Here is a 25,100-nt window from a genome sequence, read left to right on the forward strand (position 1 = left end):
GCAGCCGCATAGCACAGGGAGATCAGCTCGGTGCTTTGAGACCACCTAGAGGGGTGGGATAGGGAGGGTGGGAGGGAGGGAGACTCAAGAGGGAAGAGATATGGGGATATATGTATAGCTGATTCACTTTATTATTAAACAGAAACTAACACACCATTGTAAAGCAATTATACTCCAATAAAGGTGTTAAAAAAATAAAAATGCATCCCATTGGAAAGGAAGAAATAAAGCTGTCTTTATTCACAGATGACATGACTACGTAGAAAATTCCGAAGAATCTATAAATAAACCTCCTAGAACAATAATTGACTTTAGCAAGGTAACAGAATACAATACAAGGTAACAGAATACAAAATCAATTGTATTTCTATATACGAGCAACAATAGCAACCCCCAAAATGAAATACTTAAGTATAAATCTAACAAAACATGTGGAAGATCTATACCCTGAAAACAAATGCTGACAGAAAAATGAGAACAGAATTAAAGAGATAAGCCATATTGTGTTCATGGATTGGAATACTCAGTATTGTAAAGATGTCAATTCTTCCTAAACCAATCTATAGATTCAATGCAATCCATTCAAAATCCCAGCAGAATTTTTCACAGATACTGACAAGCTGACTCTACAACTTATATCAAAAGGCAAAGGAACTAGGAGAGCCATAACGAGTTTGAAAAGGAATAAAATTGGGAGATTTATACTACCTGCTTTCAAAATTTATTATAAAGTCACAGTATCAAGAGAGTGTAGTGTTGGCATAAAGTAGGCTTCTAGATCAATGGAATAAAATTGAGAATCCAAAAATAAACCCTTACAATTATGGCCAATTGATTTTCAACAAAAATGTCAAGACAAATCAACAGGGAAAGAATACTCTTTTCAACAAATGGTGCTGAAACAACTGGAATTCCACACACCAAAAAAAAAATCCTTGACTCAGAGTTTACACCTTACATAAGAATTAACCCAAAATGAATCATAAACCTAAGTGTAAAACATAGAACTATGAAACTTCTCGAAGAAAATGTAGAAAAATGTCAAGACTTTTAGTTAGGCAAAGAATTCTTAGGTACAACAACAAAATTCTGATCCATAAGTAGATTGATAAATTGGTTTACCAAAGTTAAAAAACTTTTGCCCTGAGAAAGACACTGCTATGGGAATAAAAAGATAAGGCACAGACTGAGAGAACTGATTTGAAAATCATATTTCTGACACAGGACATATATCCAGGTTATGTAAAGAGCTGTCAAAACTCAACAGTAAGAAAACAAACAACCCAATAAAAATAGGTAATCAAAATTACCTTTGTGTAACCCATCTATGCTGTAAATTTTTATTTGAAATTTGTGTATTTTTCCCAGCCAGTTATGAGTCCAAACTCACCTTCTCACCAATTTTTTATTTATACCATATTATTTTGACTCTGGAATCAGGCTTTTGATCTCTGTGAACCTTTGGTGCACTTTGTACTGACCTAAAGAAATAATACTAGTAGTTTTCTTTGAACTCAGACTATTTTTTCCTATCAAATAAAACTGGCTCTTCACACATACCCAAATAAGTTATAAACTTCTGAGACATCAAAACTTTACACTGTCACCTTTTAAATAATGAACCCTGAGCATGAATCACCACATTTTTAATCACCATACTTCCTTCTTCCCCTGCTATCAATTCTAAACAATTCTGGAAAACAATGATGAAAGAAATGACCCTCATTTTCCCTTTGCTCGTATTTCTTCATTTATTTCTCATCACCTGGTACCATGTTTTGTAAGTCATTGTAAATCACATTTGGTAACAATGTGAGGGACAGTAGAACAAACAAACCAAGAGATTCCACATGAAAGAAATTCTTTAAGATCAAGTTATTTAATATGTGATCCTCTTCCTCCAAGGGAACGCCTTTTTTGGCCAGTACCATACCTGCTTAGGCCATATTTCTCTGCTGGAAACCAGAGACAGACTAAACCTTGATGATTTCTAGCACTATGCCCAGACTGTTTCCAACTACTGCAGGCTTCTCTTAACCTGCCTTATTTTTCATTATAGTACTTCTCATCACCTGACATAGGAGACAAAACATAAATAGGTCCCCTTCCAGTAGACTGTAAGCTCCATGAGAACAGAGATTTTAACGTTCTTATATATTCCTTTCAACCCCAGGGCAGTGTCCGCCATCCAGTAGGTGTTCAATAAACATTTGTGAATTAATGACTGCCCAAGGCAATTCTCTACCTCATTCCCTCACGCTCTGCCTGGGCAGCCCTGGGCAGGGCTGTTGAGGGAAACAACAAGATATGTTGGCATCCTCTCCCTCCTTTCTTCCAGGATTAGTGACTAGATCTTTCTGCCAATTTATGTGCTAATTAGACACTGAGGATGGAGGAATATGAGAAGTAGTATCCTGGTTGCCCAATCTAACACCAAATGCCCACCCATGTCCACCACATCAAATGGAAACAAAAGGCAGCTCTCACTTCATACTTCAAATGAAAACAGGCTAAACGCTTTAAAAGCAGTAGACAGTGGAGGCTGGTTCCCTACTGAACACGATTATACAGTATTCACCTGCTGGACTATCATCAGGAGAACTGTTTTCTAGTCCAGGATCTACCACTAACTGCATCTTCTCCAAATCCCAGCCTGTTAGCTTGAAGACAGGTAAGGGCGCCGAAACAAAGACATGATTTAGAGCAAATGTTCTCAATAAGGGGCAGGGGAGAAGGTGAAGGGGGCACTGGGGAGTGGGAGGCACGGCAGAACCAGCTGTGAGGCTTCTTCAAACTGCACACGGCCCCTCCCTAAACTCCTCCACCCTAATCCCCCGCACAGTTACCCCCATAGAGTGAGCCACTGTTGCTGTTACTATGGGACTGTGACAGACCCAGAAAAACTTTCCCAGGTTTTGCGTGTAAGCTCTTTGAGGAATGGGACCGAGATTTAGGCTTCTTAGTGATAATCAGAGGGCATCTAACACAGGGTTTTCCTGTCTCTACTGCGCCTCCAACCTCAGCTCCTTCCCTCCTCTCAGCCACACCCTACACTTCCCCTACCGTCCTGAGCTTCTGCTTGCCTGTAAGGCCATGTCTTTCATCATCTGTCACCACCTGCAGGAGACACGGGTGACCGGCTACCTAACCGCCCGACAGGCAAGGCAGTCTCGCTTTCTGCCTTGCTAACAGAATTCCGATTTTCAGATAGGGGCACCAACGTGCTCAGGGAAGGTGACCCCTCCCCCAGCTCCAGAACACGGCTGGGCCACGACAATCACAGCCACCCTCTCCTCCTTTGCCAGTGACTGGCTCAGCACGGGCGTGTGACCATTCTGGCCAGTGACACAGGGAACCTCTGAGAAATTCTGACCTTTATTATCTAGAGAATCACTGAGAAGCAAGCCGTCTCCCTCCCTTTTTGCTCTACCTGTTATCACGGGAAGGCGTGATGGAGCTCCAGTCACCCTGTGGCAGGGCAGGGAAAACCCAGAGAATCTTCAAGAAGCCAACCCAGAACTGTGGCCACTTTGAACCACCTACCTCTAGACTTCCTAAGCAAGACAGTAAAGTAACCTAACTAGTGTTACTTACAACAGAAAGTACCCTACCACACCACACCGCTTGGCCTGGGAAGTCCCTGCAACTTTTCCTCCTACTATCCCCTACTATCTCCAATTTAGAGCTCAAGTACAGTTTCCTTGGGAAGTCTTTGCTTGTCCCCAGACAGTTACACAGTCCCAGACTCTGTTCTCTGCACATCTGCCTCTCCAACTAGACCGTGAGCTTCTCAAAAGCAAACATGTTCACCCTTGGCAGAGGCCCTGGTGTATGCTGGGCATTTATTAAATGCTGAATGAATCAACCAACAAGCAAACAACAAAACAAGGAATCAAAGGAGGAACATGCAGGATGCCTTCCTTGCCTGAGATAAGACTTGACAATTAACAGATGGAACATGGCACCCAGGCAGTCTACACTCTACTAAAGACTTCCTTTAGGCGGCGGTGAGCAAAGGCAGAGACAACGCAACGAACAGGTCCTATTTTATCTGCCCAGAAGTCAGACCTCTCATTGGGAACTGTCCCTGCCCAATCCCCGGCACCTGGGGTGGGACTGACTATCACAGTGGCACCTGAGCAAAGTACCCACTGCCATGGTGGAAACCCACTCCCTGTCCACTGAGATGGCTTGGCCCTGCTTTGGTCTAGTGTATCAATAACGTTTGCTATAAGGATAGAGGTGACGGAAGAAAAGAGATCCCTCCTATCCCCCCTCTCTCTAAAGGAACAGATAAGCCTGAGATGCCGTGCTTTTTATCACTCCATATTAAGAACAGTCAACACAGAGGGAAAAAGAGGGAACAAGCCCGGCAACCCTATGTGAGCCCCTGGATCAAGCTATGCCTAAAGCTAAACCCTCAGCCTTTTCATTTACGTGACCCAATCAATTTCTACACTGCATAAAGCAATTTTCAAGTGACCAAACCCAACCCAAAGAAAAGAATTCTGACAAATACAGTCAGTAACGATGAAAGCAAGCCAATAACATCCCTTCTATATTCAGGACCTGTGCACTGTCACCTCTCAAACCGGGCTTCTAGAATGGTGTCAGGAAGTAAAACTGCCTGGAGGAGGCCTAGCCATGAACAACTTAGAATGGACAAAATGCCACCCCCCAAACCACACACCACCACCTTCCCTCCTAAAGGAGGGTACTCTGAGCCTCCTGGATCTCCCTTCTGTTCAGAAAGGAGTGGGGACCTCTGGAAGGCATGAAGTGTTACATTAACACATAGGGAAAAAATGGAGAGAACTTTCATCAAGCAACGTGCTATGGGCTTTATGAACATCGTATAATTTCAGGCCGTTGTAATGATTATAATACCCTTTTTACCTCTAAGCAAACTGAGAATCAGCGAAGTTAAGCAACTTGCTCAAGGTCACACAGCTAGTAACTAGAATTTAAATTCTAGACTTTTTCCACTTTATCACACCGATGGCCAGGGCCTGGGAGATGCAGCGCACCCTCCGCCTCCACCCCAACCCCCGACAGCGCCCCAGGACACACAGACCTGGATGGAGCCTTACAAGCGCAGGCCCCTGGAGTCACAGCAGCCTTGCATACCCAGTTTTTTGGAAGCCCCAGGTAACTAACCCAGGTGTATGTCGGACACTCAACACCAGCAACAAAAGTAAAGCGCCGGGAAGAAGGAGCAGTGACACCTGAGCGGGCCCCTGGGAAGCGCCGCAGAGGGAGAGGCGGGAGCTCGCTCGGGTCTCCCCCGCTGGCCTGAGCCCCCCGCGCAGCTCCGCGCTCTCTGCAGCAGTAGGGCCCCCAGCCTCCCCTCTCCCCACCAGCGCCGCGGACAGAGCGCCTCCGCGCCGTCCGGGCCGCTCAGAGACCCACGGAGCCCCAGCCCTGTCCCCGCGCCCGCTCCCGCCCCCAGCTCCAGCCCGGTGCAGAGGGTCGCAGCTGTTCGCCCCCAGGCAGCTACGGGGCCCCGACCCCTCCGCTGTGCCGCGACCCCGGCGCGCTCGCTCCCCCGACGCGCCAGGCAGGCGAGCCCTGCACTGCCCGCCGCAGCCGCTCGGTCCCGCAGGACCCGGGCGCGGAGCCCGCCGTCCCCCGCCGACCGCCGCCCCCCGCCCGCTGTGCCCGCCCGGCTCACCAGCTCCGCCGCGCTCGCCGGGCCTGTCCGCGCGTCCGGCCGGCTCCCTGCTCCCGGCTCCGGTCCCGGTTAGCAGCTCACTAGTGAGGGGCTGGCGTTGGTGCGGCCCCTCCCCGCCCCGAGCCACCTGGGACGCCCGGGAAGGGGGCGGGGCCTAGACAGGTGGGCCCCGCCCGCCGCGAGCAGCCCGTGCCTCGGACTCTTCGGGAATTCTCCGCGGGGTGGAAGGGAGGCCCCGGCGACCGCTTAACAGGAGACACCTGGGACGGTTAGTCCTTGGCTGGCGGCGGGAAGCCAGGGCCCGGCCTGTTTCCACACAGCCTGGCCCGCTGGGGAAGTGGATCGCAGAGCGTGGGAGTCGGACCCCGCTGAACAGGAAGAGGGGAGGCCAGCCCCTTTCGTTGTGGGCTGTAGAAACCGAGAACCGAGACCCTCAGGGTGAAAATGATGGGGTCAGGGGCAAGTTAGTTCAGAACTGGAAGAGCTCAGAAAGGCCTTTTCCGACCGTTCCACCCTCCCCCATCCTCACTTTACACACCCCACTTTATTAGGTAACCCAGAATTTTAAGTTCACTGGTTCTGGAATCAGATCATTTAGGTTAAAATCCATTCCCCACTTACAAGGTATGTTAATCTCTCTATGCCCCAGTTTCCTCATCTAAAAAATGAAGATAATACTAGTATATCATAGGAAAAAGGTGGGAGACATAAAAAGAATAACCTACCTTTAGTGAGCAGTTACTTTGTGCTATCCACGATTCCAGGTGCTTAGGTTCTCTTTTGAGTTGACTTTAGAGTAGGAATTCTTCATCAAGGATCACAAACCTTGAAACTGGATTCCGCATTCTGCCTACAGACATTTTTTTCCTGAAGAGAGCATCCACAGCTGTCCTTAGATTTGCAAAAAGCCTTGGGTCTCAAGACTAGTTAGGAATCACTGCCTTCCAGACTTAGCCAACAGTTTTAGAGCTGACAGACTTGTGAGAGATCACACAGGCCAAACATCCTTGAGAATGAAGATCACCGGATGCCTGCCCAACACGCAGATCACTGCTCCCGAGAATTCCGATTCTGGAGAGCGGAGTGGTTTGGGAATAAGCACTTCAGGTGCAAATCACTGACGGGCGAGCCTAGGAAACCGATCTCATCCTAACTTCTCATTTCTCAGGCGAGGTAACAGGCCTAAGGATCGGTTCACTTGGAATCACCTTCCAGCCCGCACCTGCCGCGGAGCCTCCCTTCCAAGTGAAGCCCTCACCCCACCTGAACCAAGGGAAAGAAATGTTTCTCTCTCCACAACGCAGCTTCACACAAGGAGCACTTAGCAAACAAAACAGGCTTCTTTCAAGAAGAAAATAAAATGCGCAGCTACCTCTGGGTTAGCCCTTTAAATCTCAAAGAAGCCTGGACCGTTCTTGCCAGGACTATGGATACCTCCCTCCAGTACCCACGCCCCTCAGCCCGGCCCATCCCCCTCCACATACCCCACCGTATCTAGCTCTACTATTTGAACAGCTGAGGCTATTCAGCTAACACTTTCAAGTGACGTCCTACAAAAATGTAGATGTTTTGTTCCACTTCCTAAAGCTACAGGCTAATTAGACCCTGAAACAGAGGACTTCGGTCTGATGCCATTTCACTGTGTGAGGCCCACAGTGGGAAACAGTTCTTTCTAGGCAGATCTTGGCAAGTACTGAGTCTGAAGCAAGAACAGCCCAGGCAGCAGCTGCAGCAAGAGTGGTTGTTTCAGGGATGCCCAAAAATGTCAACCCAAGAATTATCAGGCAAAATCCAGGATATTCTCTTTTTGACTGGTGAGATTCTCTCCGTGCTTACCAAGGGCAGCCAAGGATGCATGTGTGTCTTTGGGGTTTTGGTGTTCACCGCTCACAAAGTCCTGATGCAGCAGAACGTTGAAATAACCTTCCCAAAGTGAGTTGAGCAAACCTCTCCCAAGGCAAGCAGGAAAAATTCCCAAGGTGCCATGCTGTAGCAGTACCATTTCCCTGAGAAGAAGAGTATAAAAAGATGCAGCTGGCCCCCTCAGCCCTGTGCTTGACCCTGAGGATGGGCAGCAAATCAGCTTTTCCGTATTTATCCCTCAGTATTATCTTTTACCCTCACGAGGACTGTGGATCAGTGTGAATTTGCTTGGCTGTCTAAAACACATCAGCCAGGGATGGGCTTGCCCTCTTTTGCTTGTTTTCAGAGCACAGAAGCATGGACTACAAATGCATGGGTCTGCTTACAAAGTTGTTGGCTACAAAAATGCCCAAAGGCCTTTGTTGCTATATTTGTAAATCCAGGAAGAAGCTCTTGGTTATTCCAAATTTACTCTTACTTTCGAAGGCAACACAAACATATTTATCATCTTTTTAATTTGCTAAGTCAATGAGGAACTGAAATACCCGTGTGGAGAAAATTCTGTGTGTAAAATCAGAGTTCTAGTATCGTGAACACACCAAGCAAAATCTGCCTCAGGACTTTTGCACTTACTGTTCCTTCTGCTTGGAACTCTCTCCAGATCTTTGCAAGCCTGCCTCCTTCAATCATTCACAGAGGCCTTCCCTGACCACCCAAGCCATGTAGTATCACAGCAGCCTGTTCTGTTTTCTTCATAGCACTTAAATGTACTGAATCATTTTAGAAAGTGTTGGTCACTGGTTTATAATCTGCGTCTAAGAAAATGAAGACTTTATCTTGTTTACCACCTCTCCCCAGCTCAAAAATCAAAGCTGAGTACAAAGCAGGTGCTCAAATCTTTGTGGGAATCTTGATGAATGCTCACGTTTTTGCAGCAGGCTCTGAGTGCAACACATGGAGATGTCAGCTGCTCATGTACATTGCTTAGGCCTGGGAATAAGCTCTGGTCTAGGAGTAAAGCAGGATCTCAGCTCGGTCTCTCTATGCTCCTCAGCAGCCGTGTGACCCTGGGAGAGTTTAGCTTCCTGGTTAAGATCGTGGGCTCTGTGGACTTCCCTGGCAGTCGAGTGGTTAAGACTCCATGCTCCCAACGCAGGGGACACGGGTTCGATCCCTGGTCGGGTAACTAAGATCCCAAATGCCTCACAGCGTGGCCAAAAAAATGAAAATAAAAATGAAGAAAAACCCAAAAAGAACAAGGCTCTGGAGCAGCTCCACCACTTCCTAGCTCTGTGATGTTGGACAACTCACTTCACCTGTCCACACCTCACCACATCTGCCTCTGGGGAGAATAAGAGCAGCACCTCATCCATCGCTGGTGAAGAGATTCCATAATGCACATGCAGGACAGGCTATCACCGTGAGCCAGGCATGGTGCCAAGTGCTTCACACAGGTTAGGTAACTCGTGCGAGGCACTCAGGTAACCCAGGGAAGAGTGGGAGCTACTGGAACTCTGGTCCAGAAGCTGCTGAAGTTCACTCTTTTTTTCTTTCTTTTTTTTTTTTTTTTTTACGGTACACGGGCCTCTCACTGTTGTGGCCTCTCCCGTTGCGGAGCACAGGCTCCGGACACGCAGGCTCAGCGGCCATGGCTCACGGGCCCAGCCTCTCCGCGGCATGTGGGATCTTCCCGGACCGGGGCACGAACCCGTGTCCTCTGCATCGGCAGACGGACCCTCAACCACTGCGCTACCAGGGAAGCACTGCTGAAGTCCACTCTTGATCACCAGGGTCCTCGTACATAGTACAAACACAACAAATGACTGTGGCAAAACATTTCCACACAACTGACCTCAAGCCAGGCTTGACCTCATGTCAGAGAGGCGTCCGCTGCCATCAGAGTGGTTGTGACTAGCTTCGTCTTTGCGGGCCAGCGGTTGGTGCAGCAGAGTGAACCCTGAGTAGAGTGAGGTGCTTTGGGCTCGGGCTCTCCAAGTGTGAGGTGAGGGGAGTCATGTAACCTCTCTGGGTAGAGCCAAATGTGTCCCAACGTCCTTCATAGGCTTCTCTTCCACTCTATTAGTGGTGGATCTGTATTTCTTCCAAGAACAGCCCAACTTTTTGGCCCAATATAGTGAAGTGTAATCCACTTTAAAAGGCACTAACAACAAGGTCCTAATGTATAGCACGGGGCAACTATATTCAGTATCCTGTGATAAACCATAATGGAAAGGAATATAAAAAAAGAATGTATATATGTGTATAACTGAGTCACTTTGCTGTACAGCAAAGATGGGCACTACACTGGAAATCAACTATACTTCAATTTTTTAAAAAGGCACTTCATTTACAGCTCACAGGGAAAATTGGGAATGGCAGAAACTTTTTTTTTTTACATAAATTTATTTATTTTTGGCTGCGTTGGGTCTTTGTTGCTGCGCACAGGCTTTCTCTAGTTGTGACGAGCAGGGGCTGCTCTTTCATTGCGGTGCGCAGGCTTCTCGTTGCAGTGGCTTCTCTCGTTGAGGAGCATGGGCTGTAGGCACGTGGGCTTCAGTAGTCGTGGCACACAGCCTCAGTAGTTGTGGCTCACAGGGTTAGTTGCTCCGCGGCATGTGGGATCTTCGCGGACCAGGGCTCAAACCCGTGTCCCCTGCATTGGCATGCAGAGGACTGAAATAGAAAGGAATCGGAGCTCTAGAGCCCAAACAAACCACGTGACCTCGGACAAGTTACTTGAACTCTGGGGATTTTGGTTTTCTCCTGGGTGTAAGGTCTGCAAGGAGGTGGGTATAAAGCAGAGGCCTTGGCCACAGCCCTCTCCTGTTTATAAGCGGCAGGCCACACACAGAGAGCAGACCTGGCCTGCACTGTGCAGTCAGTTCCTGCCTCTAGTGCATGTGGTGGCAGGAGGGGAGCTTTCGGATCCCAGGCACTTTCTAGTAGAGGGAGCAGACAGCTTGTTTCCAGATGCTGAGTGTGCTTTTGTGTTCCGGCTTGGCTAAATGACTCCTTGAGCATCCCTGAGCTCACCTTGGGGGACTTGTTAAGCTCCTACAAAGATGCTGCTGGGCTGTAGGCTCTCAGCACTAGCTGTAATTATTGGGAATCTGAATAGACTTGATTCATGACTAGCGTCAGGGCATTGAGTGGGGAGCATTTGCGGGAGCCCTCAGTATGAACAGCCACCAGGCACAGAGGTGGAAACTAGCCCTAAACACTGCTCACTGCAGTTCTCAGGAGGGAGCATTTTCTCTCCCCATGAAACAGCCTAAGAGCAGACTTTCCCCCAAAGAAGAGGGTGGAGCAGTGGGAAGAGGGAGGACCCTAAATGGAGAGGTCCAGTGAAATTCCATTTCACTGGTAGAATTAGATGACTCCTGGGGTCTCCTCACAGCCTTCTCTCTTACTCTAAGTATCTGTGATGCTAAGTGAAGGTATAGCTGGGGTCCAAGGCAAAAACACCTGCTCCTGGGAAGTATTTGATAATAACTATTAAAAACAAGGCAACAGGGCTTCCCTGGTGGCGCAGTGGTTGAGAGTCCGTCTGCCGATGCAGGGGACACGGGTTCGTGCCCGGTCCGGGAAGATCCTACATGCCGCGGAGCGGCTGGGCCCGTGAGCCATGGCCGCTGAGCCTGCACGTCCGGAGCCTGTGCTCCGCAACGGGAGAGGCCACAACAGTGAGAGGCCCGCGTACCGCAAAAAACAAAAAAAAAAACAAGGCAACAGGCCCCAAATGGAATCACTTATGCTAAGCCCCAATGTCACCAAACCGAGACGAGACTGAATTACAGGTTCGGCTCTCCCAGAAATGGAATCTTAAACCAGGCAATAGGAAATCGCCTGATAGGCGCTGGTTAGGTCATCTGCCTTACAGACCCCTGACATTCCCTAAAGGAAACCGACCTTGCAATAACCAACCTGCTTTTTGCCTCTTTGTTCCTGCCTATAATAGTCTTTCATTTTGTACAGCTCCTCGGAGCTTCTTTCTATCTGCTAGATTGGATGCTGCCCAATTCATGAATCACTGAATAAAGCCAAATAAAATCTTTAAGATTTAGTCCGTTGAATTTCATTTTTCAACCTAACAATCCTTACATTTGAGTAGCACTTTTATAAGATGCTTGCACACAATTTCTCATCTGATCCTAACAACAAACCGAAGGGCGGAGGACAGTGGGCTACAAATCTCCGTAATTCAGGTATGGAGATGAGGTCATCGAGATGCTACACAGGTAAACAACTTGACCACATCCCACAGTTGGTCCATGGGAAGTAAGAAGAGTCAGATCCAGGTCCCAAGTCCATCATTCTTTCCATTTAGGATGACTGAGTAGCATCACTGCTTGATGGCCAGTGCTCCAGGGGTATCTTGCCGCTGTGTACATGTCCCAGAAGGGGGCATTGCAGGGCAGCAAGGACGCCTGGGCTGCTGGTTGGGGTCTGGCTTGCAGGCAGCCAGGTTGCCACTAGCTGAAGGAATTAGCATCCCGTGACCTAGACACACCTACTACCAGCCTGTCCTTCCCAACCCTGCAGTAGCCCATCAGAAGCATCCTCAGACAGGTGAAGCACAGGTAATGGGAGTCTGCAGTAAAGTGGGGGGCTCAGGGCGAACCCCACTTGTGCTGTTCCTGCCCCTTTCTGTAGTTGGACGTGCACATGCATGTGTGGTATGATTGGCATGTTTACTTTTTCTAAAACTTAAAGCACTAAAGTGAGATCCTATTAATCATTATGACAGGGCTGGAGGTTAGGTACGGGGCAGCTATTATCAGCACAGCTCCCTGAGAGTCTTCTCCGAGGCCTCACACAGATCTGGGTGGGATAAGGGCACCCAGTGCCCCCTCAGACTCTCCCTTAGAGCCGGCTCAGCTGGGACAAGAAAACCCTGCTTTATTTTTAGCTTGAGAAACTGAGGAATATAGGTTATACATTTTAAAATGCAAGCAGAGAAAATTAGTGTCCTAAAGAGGAAAAAACGTCAACATGGATAAGTGAAATTCTTACTACACACAGTTTGAAACCCGTGACACAAGTGACTGCTGCACTTTCTAAGTGTCCACTATGTACGAAAAAGATTCTAAGCACTGCGCTCCTGCAGGCAGCCTTCCTCCAGAAGCCCTGCAGTTGTATGTTGTCAGGCCCCCCCGCTGTGAGGCATCTCTTATTATTTCGATGATTCTTCCCTAGATGCTTTTGATTGCTTAAAGTAATTCAAAAAACAAGGTCTCGGATTCCTATGAAAGGGGAAAACACAGAAAAGTTGCAAAGGAAGAACACTTTGTATGAATTCTTTACAAAAGGATTTTTGAGGCTGCTTGCTGGTTATCACTACACACACACACACACACACACACACACACACACACGCAGCACTGTTCTGAGCAGCAGTGTTACTAGCTGTGGAGAGCACACACCTTAGGACCGGTCTTCCCGGGTTTCAATCTTGGCTTCTCCTCCCAGCTGTGAGACCTTGGGCAAGTTAACTAACCTCTCTGTGCCCGTTTACTCCCTGCTAAAGTGGAGATAATGGTGCCTACCTCATGGAGTTATTAGGAGGATTAGATGGACTAATACATGTAAAGCACGTAATACAGTGTCTGGCACACCGCCAGGATAGTCTCTCACCTTAATGCACTGCCTACTGCAGCTTTCCAAGCGTTACGAGGTTCTGGTGCTGGTACACGTCATCGGGAGCAAGTTTGCCAATTTCTCTCATTTTGGGTATACATTCTGAAGGAGTAACATATCTTTTCAGGTGAATTTTTTGAAAAGCTATCGTAGGGGAATGATTTGCAGTCTGATCACGTGGAGGAGCGAGGGTCTGAAGGGTCCCAGAGAGAGGGGCTCCAAACAGAACCTCCTTCAGCGCTGGGGAAGCAAAGCAGGTGGAGGAGTCCAGCCTTTGCATCCATGGTGCATCACAAGTGGAAAGATCCCCAGGGATTACCTGCAAGTCTTTTATTCTGAGCCCAGCTAACCACACAGAAATCGGTGTTTTCTCTGCAGATTGGCTGAAGAACCACCAAACGCCAAAAAGTAAAAATCCCATGGCTCAGGATGCATTTGTCAAGTGAGCCCACATATTTTCATCTGATGTGTCACCCGAGAGATCCCTCCCACTCCTGTTCAATTTATCATGTACATGAGACAAATCACAAGATATAACCTGTCACAAATGCTAGAATTAAACCTGCAAATACACACATCACCGGTAATTGCCTCGGCAGATTATAGCTTCCATTCCACATTCTACCACAGTTGCTCTAGCTCTGTAGTACTTCCAAGGCGTAGCCCGAGCACCGTTCAGAGCTCAATAGAACAGGAAACCTCAGGAAAGGCTCACAGGAACCCGGGGAACAGTGGGTGCTAGTGCAGACCTACTGCACTGCAGAGCTGCTTCTCCTGGAACCTATAGGGTCACTTCTCAGTGATACTGAAATGTGCTTTGTCATCAGGTCCTTTCAAAAGACTGCTTTCCCGTCTTAAATAAACAGGCTTCAGCCTAAATATTCACCCACGATGTTTGAAGTTTTACTACCTAAGTCACCTTTAACAATCTGATATTTGGTAACTGCCTCTTCCAAGTTCTTTGGAGAATAACAAATTCGAGGAGATGGATAAGACATCATAAAAGCACATGATTTGCAGTGTCCTCAACTCCACTTATAAAATCTTTATTCGGCATCCATCTTTCCACTTTTAATTGATGCCGGCAGTCTCCTGTCTGGCTCCCATGCAACATTAACCAAACCAAGAACCAGAATGAGGGTGTTTTACATACACAAGGCCGTGCGTGGCCACAGGATTTCAGTGACCTGAGGCAGGGAAGTCTCCTTGCTAAGAGAGCAGATAAAAGTAATCCTGTGTCCCGCCATTTGTTATTCTCCAACGGCTTCACACTCTGGCATCCTCTCACAAGATCTCAGACCTGTACGTTAATAGCAATAATCAGTAAGTTAAACAGGAATACAAACACCCCAACACTTCTCAAAAGATGCCAATAACCTTTCAATATACGCAGAGGTCCAAGGCATTAGTTGGAGAAGGCCAATGAGCTAAAACATATTATTAGAATAAGTGCCTTTCTTGGACAAGAAGAAATTCAGAAATTCAGCTAATACACTGGTCTATTGCACCTTAACTCGATCCTACTTTTTAAAAAGTTAAGACACTTATTGACATAGGCGGCTGTCTTTTCAGTGCTGAAGGAACAAATGTCAGGTTTTCTTGGGTCCTCAATGAAGGAAAAATTTAAATACAGATATTTGAGCAAAGTAAAAGACAGAAAGGTCACGGTTGACCTTGCTCAGGCTTTGAATTCAAGCAGCTGCTCACTGAAATGAACTCCTTCAAGGCCAGAAAAAGGCCCGTCCTCACAATGGCATTGAGGCCTTCAAGGAGAGTGCCTTTAAGATGACTCTAAGAAAAAACAGACCAGCCAAAGTTTAATTCAATTTTATTTTCCACTTTTAGTATTTTTCAAATTATACAACATGCAGTCCGCCAGAATATCCATACATCTTCATTTCAGAACCTAGAAGATCACCAAAATTTTCCACGGGCCAGGGAAGGGTTACTCCAGATCTTCTGTTACATGTACTATATTACAGCATCGTTACTTGATATAAACGGCCCTTCTCCCCCTCACACCACCAAAACAAGTTAGTCCACAATTTTGTTTTAATGAAAGCTACTGTACAGATACACAAAGCCCAGAGAACATACATCTGCAGTACACACGACATACTTTACAAACTAGACATGTATCATTCTACAGAGTGCCCTATTCCCCTTATATCTGCACACGGTGAAAAGTATTTTAAACTGATGGACAATTAGTAAATGTGTAAGCAGACTTCACGGAGCGGTACTGCCTTCGGCTGTTCCCTGACCCTTATTCAATACTTTCTAAAAAGTCTATAAACTGTTATTGTTCAATGAAGGCATTTTAGAGTGGGATGGTTCCTTTAGCTTGCTCACAATATGCGGGTGAGACAATCTATAAGTGAAATCCTCCGGGTCCCCCGCCTCCTGCCCCCTGCCAACAAACAACTTCCCTAATGTGTCATAAAGCCAGAGTCTAAATGTTTTCCACCTTGCTTAAAAAATACACTTCAAAGAGGGGACTGTTAAGAATTTTTATTTGCTTTCGGTTATTCCTCTAGGAAAGGAGAGGTAATAATCCCCCCATGCGTCCTGCTGATGGCTTAGTCTGGCTTTGGATAGGAATATCACGCCCTCATGTGAAGGTAGGGCTTCCAAAAACTCTCTAGGTGCTACATTCTAGACAGACGTTTTTATTTCTTCACTTATCCCAGTATTTCTACGAATTCTAATTTTCTTAATCATATGAAACTATTTCCTTTAAAAGTCTTAATCCACACTTATTTTTCTCCCTACTACCTGCCATTCCACATGGCAAACTGTAAAACGTTGGAAGAGATGATGCATTTAAACAGAATTCTCCAGTTATTGACCAAAACACACTTGGCGTTAATATATTTTAGCCTCTGACCATACATGTTGATATAGCAAACAGCATTCCTCTAATTTAACAAGCCACCATCCTGCAGGGAGACATTATTTTTAGAAATCATCTGGTTATTCCCTTTCAGCATCAAAGAGTAAACTTTCAAGAAGTAGCACGAAATATAAAATGATTCAGAGAGGAGAAACACACACACACAAGCACACACACACTAGTAAAAAGCAGCATACAACCGAAAGTATAATCATAGGCTCAGCCATTCACAAGTGTGGTTTTTACGCCTGGAGTACAAATGTAAAGGAACAATAGCCTAAAAAAGTGAAAACTGCATAAATGTGGCTTTTAACAAAAGAGGCCTACAGAATATGTGGTCCTGATATTACCTTATTAGACAAAGTAATATTAGAGATCCATTTGAATATACCGTATAATCCATTCCCACGATCTGCCTACCTTTCAGTCACAGTGTAGGAAAATTAGTTTAGAGGTCCTATAAAGACTGAAGCTAGGTGAACTGACTGGCTGATCAGCAGCTAGCAGAATTATCTTTAAGAGACATCAAAGCCAACTTTCTCTGTGAATAAAAGGAAACTGAATTTTGTGAGTCCCTTATAGAGATCAAGAAATATGGAACTACAAGCGAATGTTTCTTTTTGAAACATGAAAGGGCCAAACACTTCTTTAGAATTAGAAAAGGGGTGCCCAGGGAAAACTTACTTCGGAAAAAATCTAAAATAATCTGTTAACAAGAGAGCCTGAAGGAAAGAATGCCTAACCTTTGTTCAATTTCCAACTATGGAGTTATTACACAGTTGCATAACAGACAGCAGTGGTATGACAATTTATTATTTGGCGATCCTCTCAAAGGCCGGTTTTAACTTCTAATATAAGAGGCAAACATCTCAACAGCAAGGTTATCATCTATGGCGTATGTTATTACCTGATAAGGTTTGCAAAGCCTGCCCTACAAGGATCCTTCTGTCAGACGGCAAATAGCATTGGAGCAGTTATGTTGGGCGAGCATTAGCAACAATGTAAAAAAAATCAGACAGAATTTTTAAAACGTAAATGAATGCAAAATTGTCATTTTTACTAAATAAATACGTCAGTAGAATTCGTCCTCTTCTCTCTACTTACTAGCTGCCCCCCCCCAAAAAAAACCCACACATAAACAAAGTGCAACATTTAACAAATAAATTAAGTCAAAGCAGCTTTGCTTGGTTAGGGAAATTTTATACAAGAAAAGTCTAGAAGTCAATTCAGTCTTTAGTGCTTTATCCACAGACACAAACGCACAGACACACACAGACACACACAGACACACACACACACACACACACACACACACACACACACACTTGAACTATCTTTCACCCACCAGCAATGAGAAAGCGCAACGTCTCTTCTGGCAAAATTTCATTCCAGTGGTGACAGCAGCAGGGACAGTACCAGCTCACTCATCCTGGGCTGACACAACCATAGGATGGGTGCTTTCACTGAGACTGGTTTGGTTATCACTGACTTAACCCTCAAACTTATCAAAACAAGTAGTTAACCCTCAAATTTATCAAAACAAGTAGCAGCACACAAGACTAACTTAATTGAATCCTTGTCAGTTTCCCTGAAACTTTACTACTTGGAATCCGATCATTTTAATATGCACAACTGGAAATAAGAGTTGATTCAGCTCTAGATTCATGTATTTGAATAAAACAGTAGCCGAATGTAAAAAATCCGTCCACACCGATTTCTTCTAATTCTGCCTAAGAGGAAACCTATCTATTTGATGCCAAGGAGAGAACTCAACTAAGTGGTCGGCAAGGATGGGTTAATGTAACACATTATTCATGGCAACTTATTCACAGGCACAAAGATATGTCAATTGCTTTCCCCCTAGGGCTTCCTTTTTCAACTGCTGGAATGATCCTGGATTTCGTCAGCAATACCCCCACCAGGCTCAAGATGGTTCCGTAGAGAAAGAGGCCATCCCTGATGCAAGCTCCAGTAGGATGAGGGAAGAGGAAGCAAGGAGGGGGGCAGCCGCATTTCCACTCATCCAACTTTGCAGCATTTTCAACACTTCTGAAGGAATGATGTTCTACCTGGGCTGGCCGAGACTAGTCACTGCAGGTTCAATAGCAAGCAGCTCAGAGGTGAATGCTATCACTTTTCGCATTTACACAGATGTGTCTGAGTGAACAATTTCTACATTGCTACTGTCAGATTGTTTTTCTGCCTCGAAGAAATTTGCTTTGCATTTTAACGGATGCCATACTAAAAGGTGCATTTTACAGATCCAAAGATGCGACCAGGATATTCAAAATGCGTCTTTGGGGTGATTTGTATTGGAAAAGCGTCCAGAATGAAAATTTTGCGCCCTATAGCAGCACTTTTGTGTTCCCTAAAAATATAAAGTAATGTGTTTATTTTACAGGAAACCAGACAGTTGCGGCGGCGAAGCAGAAGCTGCTGCCTCCACGGCACTTGGTTGTTCCCCTCCAGGGAATGGTATTTGCTGGGACGTGGCTGCAGAGAAGGAGTCTCCAAGGACCACCCAGGGACCACCCAATGCCCCGAGTCCGGGGCCACAGCAACAGATCCCGGGAGTAAGTGGATCTTCTGTAATCGCCCCCTTCAGATTTCTCGGGAAGAGAAAAGTCCAAGCACACATCTGTACACAGAAACTCTACACAGCTCAAATATCTGAAACTGGTGTACTGCAGATGGCTGGGGTGAGCAAGTGTAAAAGAAAATGGAAATTGTGTAGGAGGGAAAAAAAGTAAAGGAATTGGTGATTAATGTAGTCCTTGACATGCTACGTGGAGAGTCGTATCTGTTGAAAGAGAACCAAAGAGAGAACACAGGAGTTAGAGAACACAATGGAAATTCACTCCTGAGGAAGAAAAACAAAAAAATCTTTTAATTTTAGATATTTAGACCAGAGCTGTCCCCATAGAAATACCATGTGAGCCACACATCTAATTTTCAATGTTCAAGTGGCCACATTAAGCAGTGAAAAGCAACGGGTAAGATTAACTTTAATAATACATTTTATTTAACCCAATATACTCAATATTATCATTTCAACATGTAATCAAGTAGTAGGGATTGAGATATTTTCCATTACAATATTGCTACTAAGATAGTTCACAGTCTTTTTTCCCCCAGTGTTTGCCATCTGGTGTGTATTCTGCAGTTCCCACACATCTCAGTGTGGACTTGGCCACACTTCAAGTGCTCAGTGGTCACATGTGGCTAGTGGCTAGCCTACTGGACAGTACAGCCTCCTATTTACTGCTTTTGCTCTAAGTATTTAGCCCTGACAACTGTCTCTTCCCAAAGCCATGCCTATTGAAACTATTGATGTTTGGAGAAACAGAACACATTTTCTCATTCCTCCAGGGAACCCAAACATCCTTTCTCGCTTGCCAGCACTTTAAGATACCCAGGCAGGTCAGACACACCCCCTTAGCCAGGCTCTCTCAAGAAGGAGGCTCCCAGTCCTGAAAGGTGTGTTTCACCTCCCCAGTGTGATGACGTTACTCAGTAGGGCACCCCCTATGATTTCACTCCACGTCCCACCAGATGTTCACCTGATCACCGTCAAGTCTCCAGGATGAAAGGCGACTAGTCCCGACTCAGAGGCCAGCTCTTTATCAGCCTTTGGACCAACTCTAATGAACTCAACTTTCAGGAAGAAACGGAAAGGCTCAACTTCCTCACATCAGCTGGAAGCCCTGGGTCTGTCTGTGATCCTGCCTGTGGGTCATGTGCAGAGCTCATGGTGCTTCTGGGGTGGGGAGTGGGTGACAAGAGAGCTAGGTGGAGGCTCATCCTTGAGAAACACATGGGGACTGCTGGCACAGGAAATGTGACAGACACGAAGAAAAACCCACCTGCTCTTCTGATTTTAAAAAGAACTCCATACAGATATATAACGGAATACTACTCAGCCACAAACAAGAATGAAATTTTGCCATTTGCAACAACATGGATGGACTTGGAGGGCATTATGCTAAGTGAAACAATTCAGGCAGAGAAAGACAGATACTGTATGCTACCACTTATATGTGGAATCTAAAAAGATAAAACAAACTAGTGAATATAACAAAAAAGAAACACACTCATGGATATAGAGAACAAACTAGTGGTTATCAATGACAGGGGAGGGAAGGGGAGAGGGGCAAGACAGGGGTAGGGGATTAAGAGGTACAAACTACTATGTATAAAGTAAATAAGCTACAAGGATATATTGCACAGCACAGGGAATACAGCCAATATTTTATAAGAACAATAAATGAAGTATAATCTAGAAAATTTTTAAATAACTATGTTGTACACCTGAAACTAATGTCATATTGTAAATCAACTACACCTCAATAAAGAAAAGAACTCCAACTCAACACCTCATGCTGTTTTTGCCCCTAGAAGGCTTACGTCCAAATTTAGTGCTTGACTGTGGTTCCTGCTACAATGCTCCCCGAGCCCACCCCCTGGACTCAGGTTCCTGCTATAGTGCTCTCTCCCTCTCTAATTTTTTTTTGGCTTCACTCTCCTGATTTATGTGTTATAATACTGTAAACAATCTCACACATTTTTGTATAAATAAGCAGGATATAAATTATAATAGAAAAACTTCAGAGTGTGGAAAGGGATTTTAAAAGTAGATAAAAGCAAAGTGGGTGAGGGAAAAAAAAGGAATAAAGAACAAAAATTGAGTAGAAAAAAGAGAACACATTCCTTTTTAGAATACTACCTCTTCATGCAGCTCAATATCAAAGAAACAAACAACCCAATCCAAAAATGGGCAGAAGACCTAAATAGACATTTCTCCAAAGAAGATATACAGACTGCCAACAAACACATGAAAGGATGCTCAATACCACTAATCATTAGAGAAATGCAAATCAAAACTACAATGAAATATCATCTCACACCAGTCAGAATGGCCATCATCCAAAAATGTACAAACAATAAATGCTGGACAGGGTGTGGAGAAAAGGGAACCCTCTTGCACTGCTGGTGGGAATGTAAATTGATACAGCCACTATGGAGAACAGTATGGAGGTTCCTTAAAAAACTACAAACAGAACTACCATACGACCCAGCAGTCCCACTACTGGGCATATACCCTGAGAAAACCAGAATTCAGAAACAGTCATGTACCACAATGTTCATTGCAGCTCTATTTACAATAGCCAGGACATGGAAGCAACCTAAGTGTCCATCGATAGATGAATGGATAAAGAAGATGTGACACATGTATACAATGGAATATTAGTCAGCCATAAAAAGAAACAAAACTGAGTTATTTGTAGTGAGGTGGATGGACCTAGAGTCTGTCATACAGAGTGAAGTAAGTCAGAAAGAGAAAAACAAATACCGTATGATAACACATATATATGGAATCTAAGAAAAAAAAATGGTTATGAAGAACCTAGGGGTAAGATGGGAATAAAGACACAGACCTACTAGAGAATGGACCTGAGGATATGGGGAGGGGGAAGGGTAAGCTGTGACAAAGTGAGAGAGTGGCATGGACATATATACACTACCAAATATAAATCAGATAGCTAATGGGAAGCAGCCGCATAGCACAGGGAGATCAGCTCCGTGCTTTGTGACCACCTGGAGGGGTGGGATAGGGAGGGTGGGAGGGAGGGAGACGCAAGAGGGAAGAGATATGGGAACATATGTATACGTATAACTGATTCACTTTGTTATAAAGCAGAAACTAACACACCATTGTAAAGCAATTATATTCCAATAAAGATGTAAAAAAATAAAAATAAAAAAAGAATACTACCTTTTCCCCAACTCAAAAAATACATATTCAGGGAGCTCATCTGATAACTACCATTTCTTGCTCCAATAGTGCAATCACTTGCAATTACAAAGCTGCTCAATTAAAAATGGTAAAGCAACCTTATATTCCTGTCCTTTTTAGAAGTCCCAGAGAGAGAGGGAGAGAGAGAGAGAGATTTGCCTTTGGGAGGAGCCTCTGTACTGTTTAGACTTTCTGGTGAGATTTTGTGCTTATTATTAGGACCAGAAATGAAAAGCCTAAGAAAGCATAGTCACAGCTGTCATTCAAATCCATTTTGAGCTGAAAACCAAGAGGCTCGGGAACGCTCTCTGCACACTCCCTTTGAAATGCCCATTTCACTGTCCTTCCAGGTTCATTTTTCCAAGCACAGGATCTCAGAATCACTTATGGCTCACCCTGGTCAGCTGAGACAGCCGTCCTACACACCTGGAGGCAGGGAGGTGCGAGCCCCTACCTTAAATTGTAGGGTTATGGCCTGACGTGATGACCGCAGCCAGCCCATGCTGACAGCCAAGCGCTAGGCACACAGACTCAACAGGGCAGCCTCAACAGCTCCAGCCAACCAAAGAGTGACACGATTTCCACAAAAGGCCTTTCATTCAAATCCCCCCTTCCCCCAACGTGTAAGATTCTGCACGTATTAGCTAACAGTTTGGAAGAAACAGGGGGCCACAAAGGAGGCCCCATCTGCTTAGTTTAAGCACCTCCAGGAGCGCAAGAGAGAACGGAGACTTTGTGAGGGGCTCTGAAAGGAAAACACGGAAACTCCACCAAGAAGACGTCCCTTATTATCTAGAGGTGCTTCTTTTTCCTCCTGAGTTAAAGATCTTTACAGACATGTCTGCCAAAGCAGTCTTTCCAGCAGGCCCAAGAATGGATTTAACTAGGATATTCCCATCCATCCCACAACCTTCTGGAAGTTCACCTCCTTTGACAAATTCTGGGGAGAAAATGGATATAATGTATAGAGGTAAATGGGTGAGCCCCTAGAAAAAACATTTCTGATTGTTCCAATCAAATAGACTGACCATCCAGAGAGGTTGGTGCATCTCAAGAACATTTAAAACCCAGTTCTGTTGACCCTCCTTAGATGGTTTACAGGAGCCGCTCACTCTCCTAAAAGCAGGGTACTGAAACCAAGTGACCCGCTACTGGACTGTCCCTGGGCCTCTGCCCAACTGGAGATGGTAATGCAGAGTGGCAATGTGTGACTGACTGAGAGGAAATAAAACCACCTTTCTTTAGAAGGGATGGGGAAGGTTGAAGAAAGAAGCTAATTTTATGTGGGTTTTGCAAGAAGTAGTCAGAGATGTTTCCCCCCCCAACCTTGGCTTTTGCAATTGCCTGCAGTGGATTTACACTTAATCCAAACAGTACATAGTTTTATCTTTCCTTTGCCTTTCTACAATTCAATCCCCACATTATAAGAATTAACAACTGTACTGGACATATCATTGCTGAACAGAAGTGGATTTATCCTACGGGGGCATTCGTGCAATCTACTGTAGAGAGACAATTTTACTTGCTCTGAATTCATAAGTCTGAGAACCATGCCATTAAGGTGAATTAGGTCCAGCAGCTGACTGCGCTGGAAATGAAGGGTCCCTCTGTGATCCCTCCTGTTGAATTCACAATGCCAGTTTCTAAGTCCCATCCCAGGTCCCACCAGTGCCCGCCTGCAGGCATTTCTTTCCTCTCTTCCTGAGGTCCTGCTTCGTCTACTCCTTTTAGGCCTGTCCCCGTGAAACCACCATAACACTGGAGAATATCTGTCAGGGCCAGATTTTTGCCAGGCATTCTTCTATGACTTTTCATTCTCTTTTCACATTGTCTTGTTCAATTCCCAGCACAAACCTGTGATGAAGGTACTATGATCATAACTTCTCCATGCCACAGTTTTCTTAGCTGTTAAATGGCCAAGAACCTTTTCTGGAGGGAAGAGGTTGGGTTTGCTTCATATACTTGAACTAAAACAACCCACTGCAGCAGATAGAAGGCAGCAGCAGATATGAGAATCCAGTTGTCGTTTATCAAGCTAAATAGTAAAGAGATTTGTGAAACCATAAGAGTGCCATTCTAAGTTTTTTGTTTTGTAAAATAATTATGTTTCATTAAAAATGGCATTTTTTTAAATTAATTAGTTAATTTAGTTTTGGCTGCATTGGGTCTTCATTGCTGCGCGTGGGCTTTCTCTAGTTGCGGCGAGCGGGGGCAACTCTTCGTTGCGGTGCGCGGGCTTCTCGTTGTGGTGGCTTCCCTTGTTGCAGAGCATGGGCTCTAGGCACGCGGGCTTCAGTAGTTGTGGCTCGTGGTCTCTAGAGCGCAGGCTCAGTAGTTGTGGCGCATGGGCTTAGTTGCTCTGCAGCATGTGGGATCTTCCCGGGCCAGGGCTCGAACCCTTGTCCCCTGCGTTGGCAGGCGGATTCTTAACCACCGCGCCACCAGGGAAGTCCAAAAATAGCATTTGTTAATAGAATTACTATTTTAAATGTTTCAATTTCTAACATAATACCTATCATAGATACAACCCAGAAATAGAAAAGCTCTTTGATGTTGATACTTTTTAAGAATGTCAAAGGTCCCAAGGTCAGGAACCCTGAGAACTGCTGCAGAGCAGATCAGAGCTCTTAGACCAGGATCCACCACTACCAAGCTGTTAAGATCTTGACAGTTCACTCTGCCTCTGTGTAGCATGTTGAGTGAAGCTGGACTCCATCATGACCACACCAGCGATCACTGAGAGCTGGCTCTGTGCCAGGCCCTCATCTAAGCCCTAAGATACTCATGTATCTAATCTTCACAGCCACCCTATGAGTAGGGGCTATCTGGCCACGTTTCACAGAGGACGACACTGAGGCCCAGAGAAATGAGGTAATTATCCCAGGACGTGTCCAAGCTGGGATTCAACCCCAGGAAGTCCAGCTCCAGATCCTGAGCCCACAACCATCCAGCTACCCTGCCTGTAGCAAAGGGTCCCTCTCCGCATGCACATACTAGCTACTCATTTAATTGCTAGGATTTTCCAACAGCAGTAGCAAGTTGAACAGCCCAGTGGCTTTGATGCAGACCACATGTGTGGCTTCACGACCTACTGTAAAGGAAGCTTTTCGGCTTCAAAGGGCTAAATCCCAAAGCAGCAGCTCTCCCACCCTCCACGTGTGGAGTGAACCCATTTCTGCTCTGGCCAGAAGTCAACCTGTGCGTCTTATGCCGCTATATTTTTTATTTGTGATTAGGGTATC

At 45.5% G+C, this 25,100-nt stretch overlaps 2 protein-coding genes across 3 annotated transcripts in view; both read right to left on the reverse strand.

Annotated features, from left to right (window-relative positions):
* LYPD6B (LY6/PLAUR domain containing 6B) overlaps positions 1–5,810 on the reverse strand; it is a 206,004-nt gene extending 200,194 nt beyond the window's left edge. Inside the window, exon 1 of one of the 2 annotated variants that reach the window (XM_027131604.1) lies at positions 5,672–5,810. The gene's annotated coding sequence lies outside the window, so the exon portion shown is untranslated. The remainder of the gene's footprint in view (positions 1–5,671) is intronic. The other variant, XM_027131596.1, reaches the window with a different exon arrangement.
* A 9,172-nt stretch (positions 5,811–14,982) lies between these two features.
* The window catches only part of KIF5C (kinesin family member 5C), a 111,639-nt gene continuing 101,521 nt past the window's right edge, over positions 14,983–25,100 (reverse strand). The window contains exon 25 of the mRNA XM_027131628.1: positions 14,983–18,864. The gene's annotated coding sequence lies outside the window, so the exon portion shown is untranslated. The remainder of the gene's footprint in view (positions 18,865–25,100) is intronic.

This window comes from Aethalodelphis obliquidens, unplaced genomic scaffold, assembly GCF_003676395.1.
Source record: "Aethalodelphis obliquidens isolate GAN/ISIS:26980383/991018 unplaced genomic scaffold, ASM367639v1 scaffold2, whole genome shotgun sequence".
In the NCBI taxonomy this organism is placed as follows: domain Eukaryota; kingdom Metazoa; phylum Chordata; class Mammalia; order Artiodactyla; family Delphinidae; genus Aethalodelphis; species Aethalodelphis obliquidens.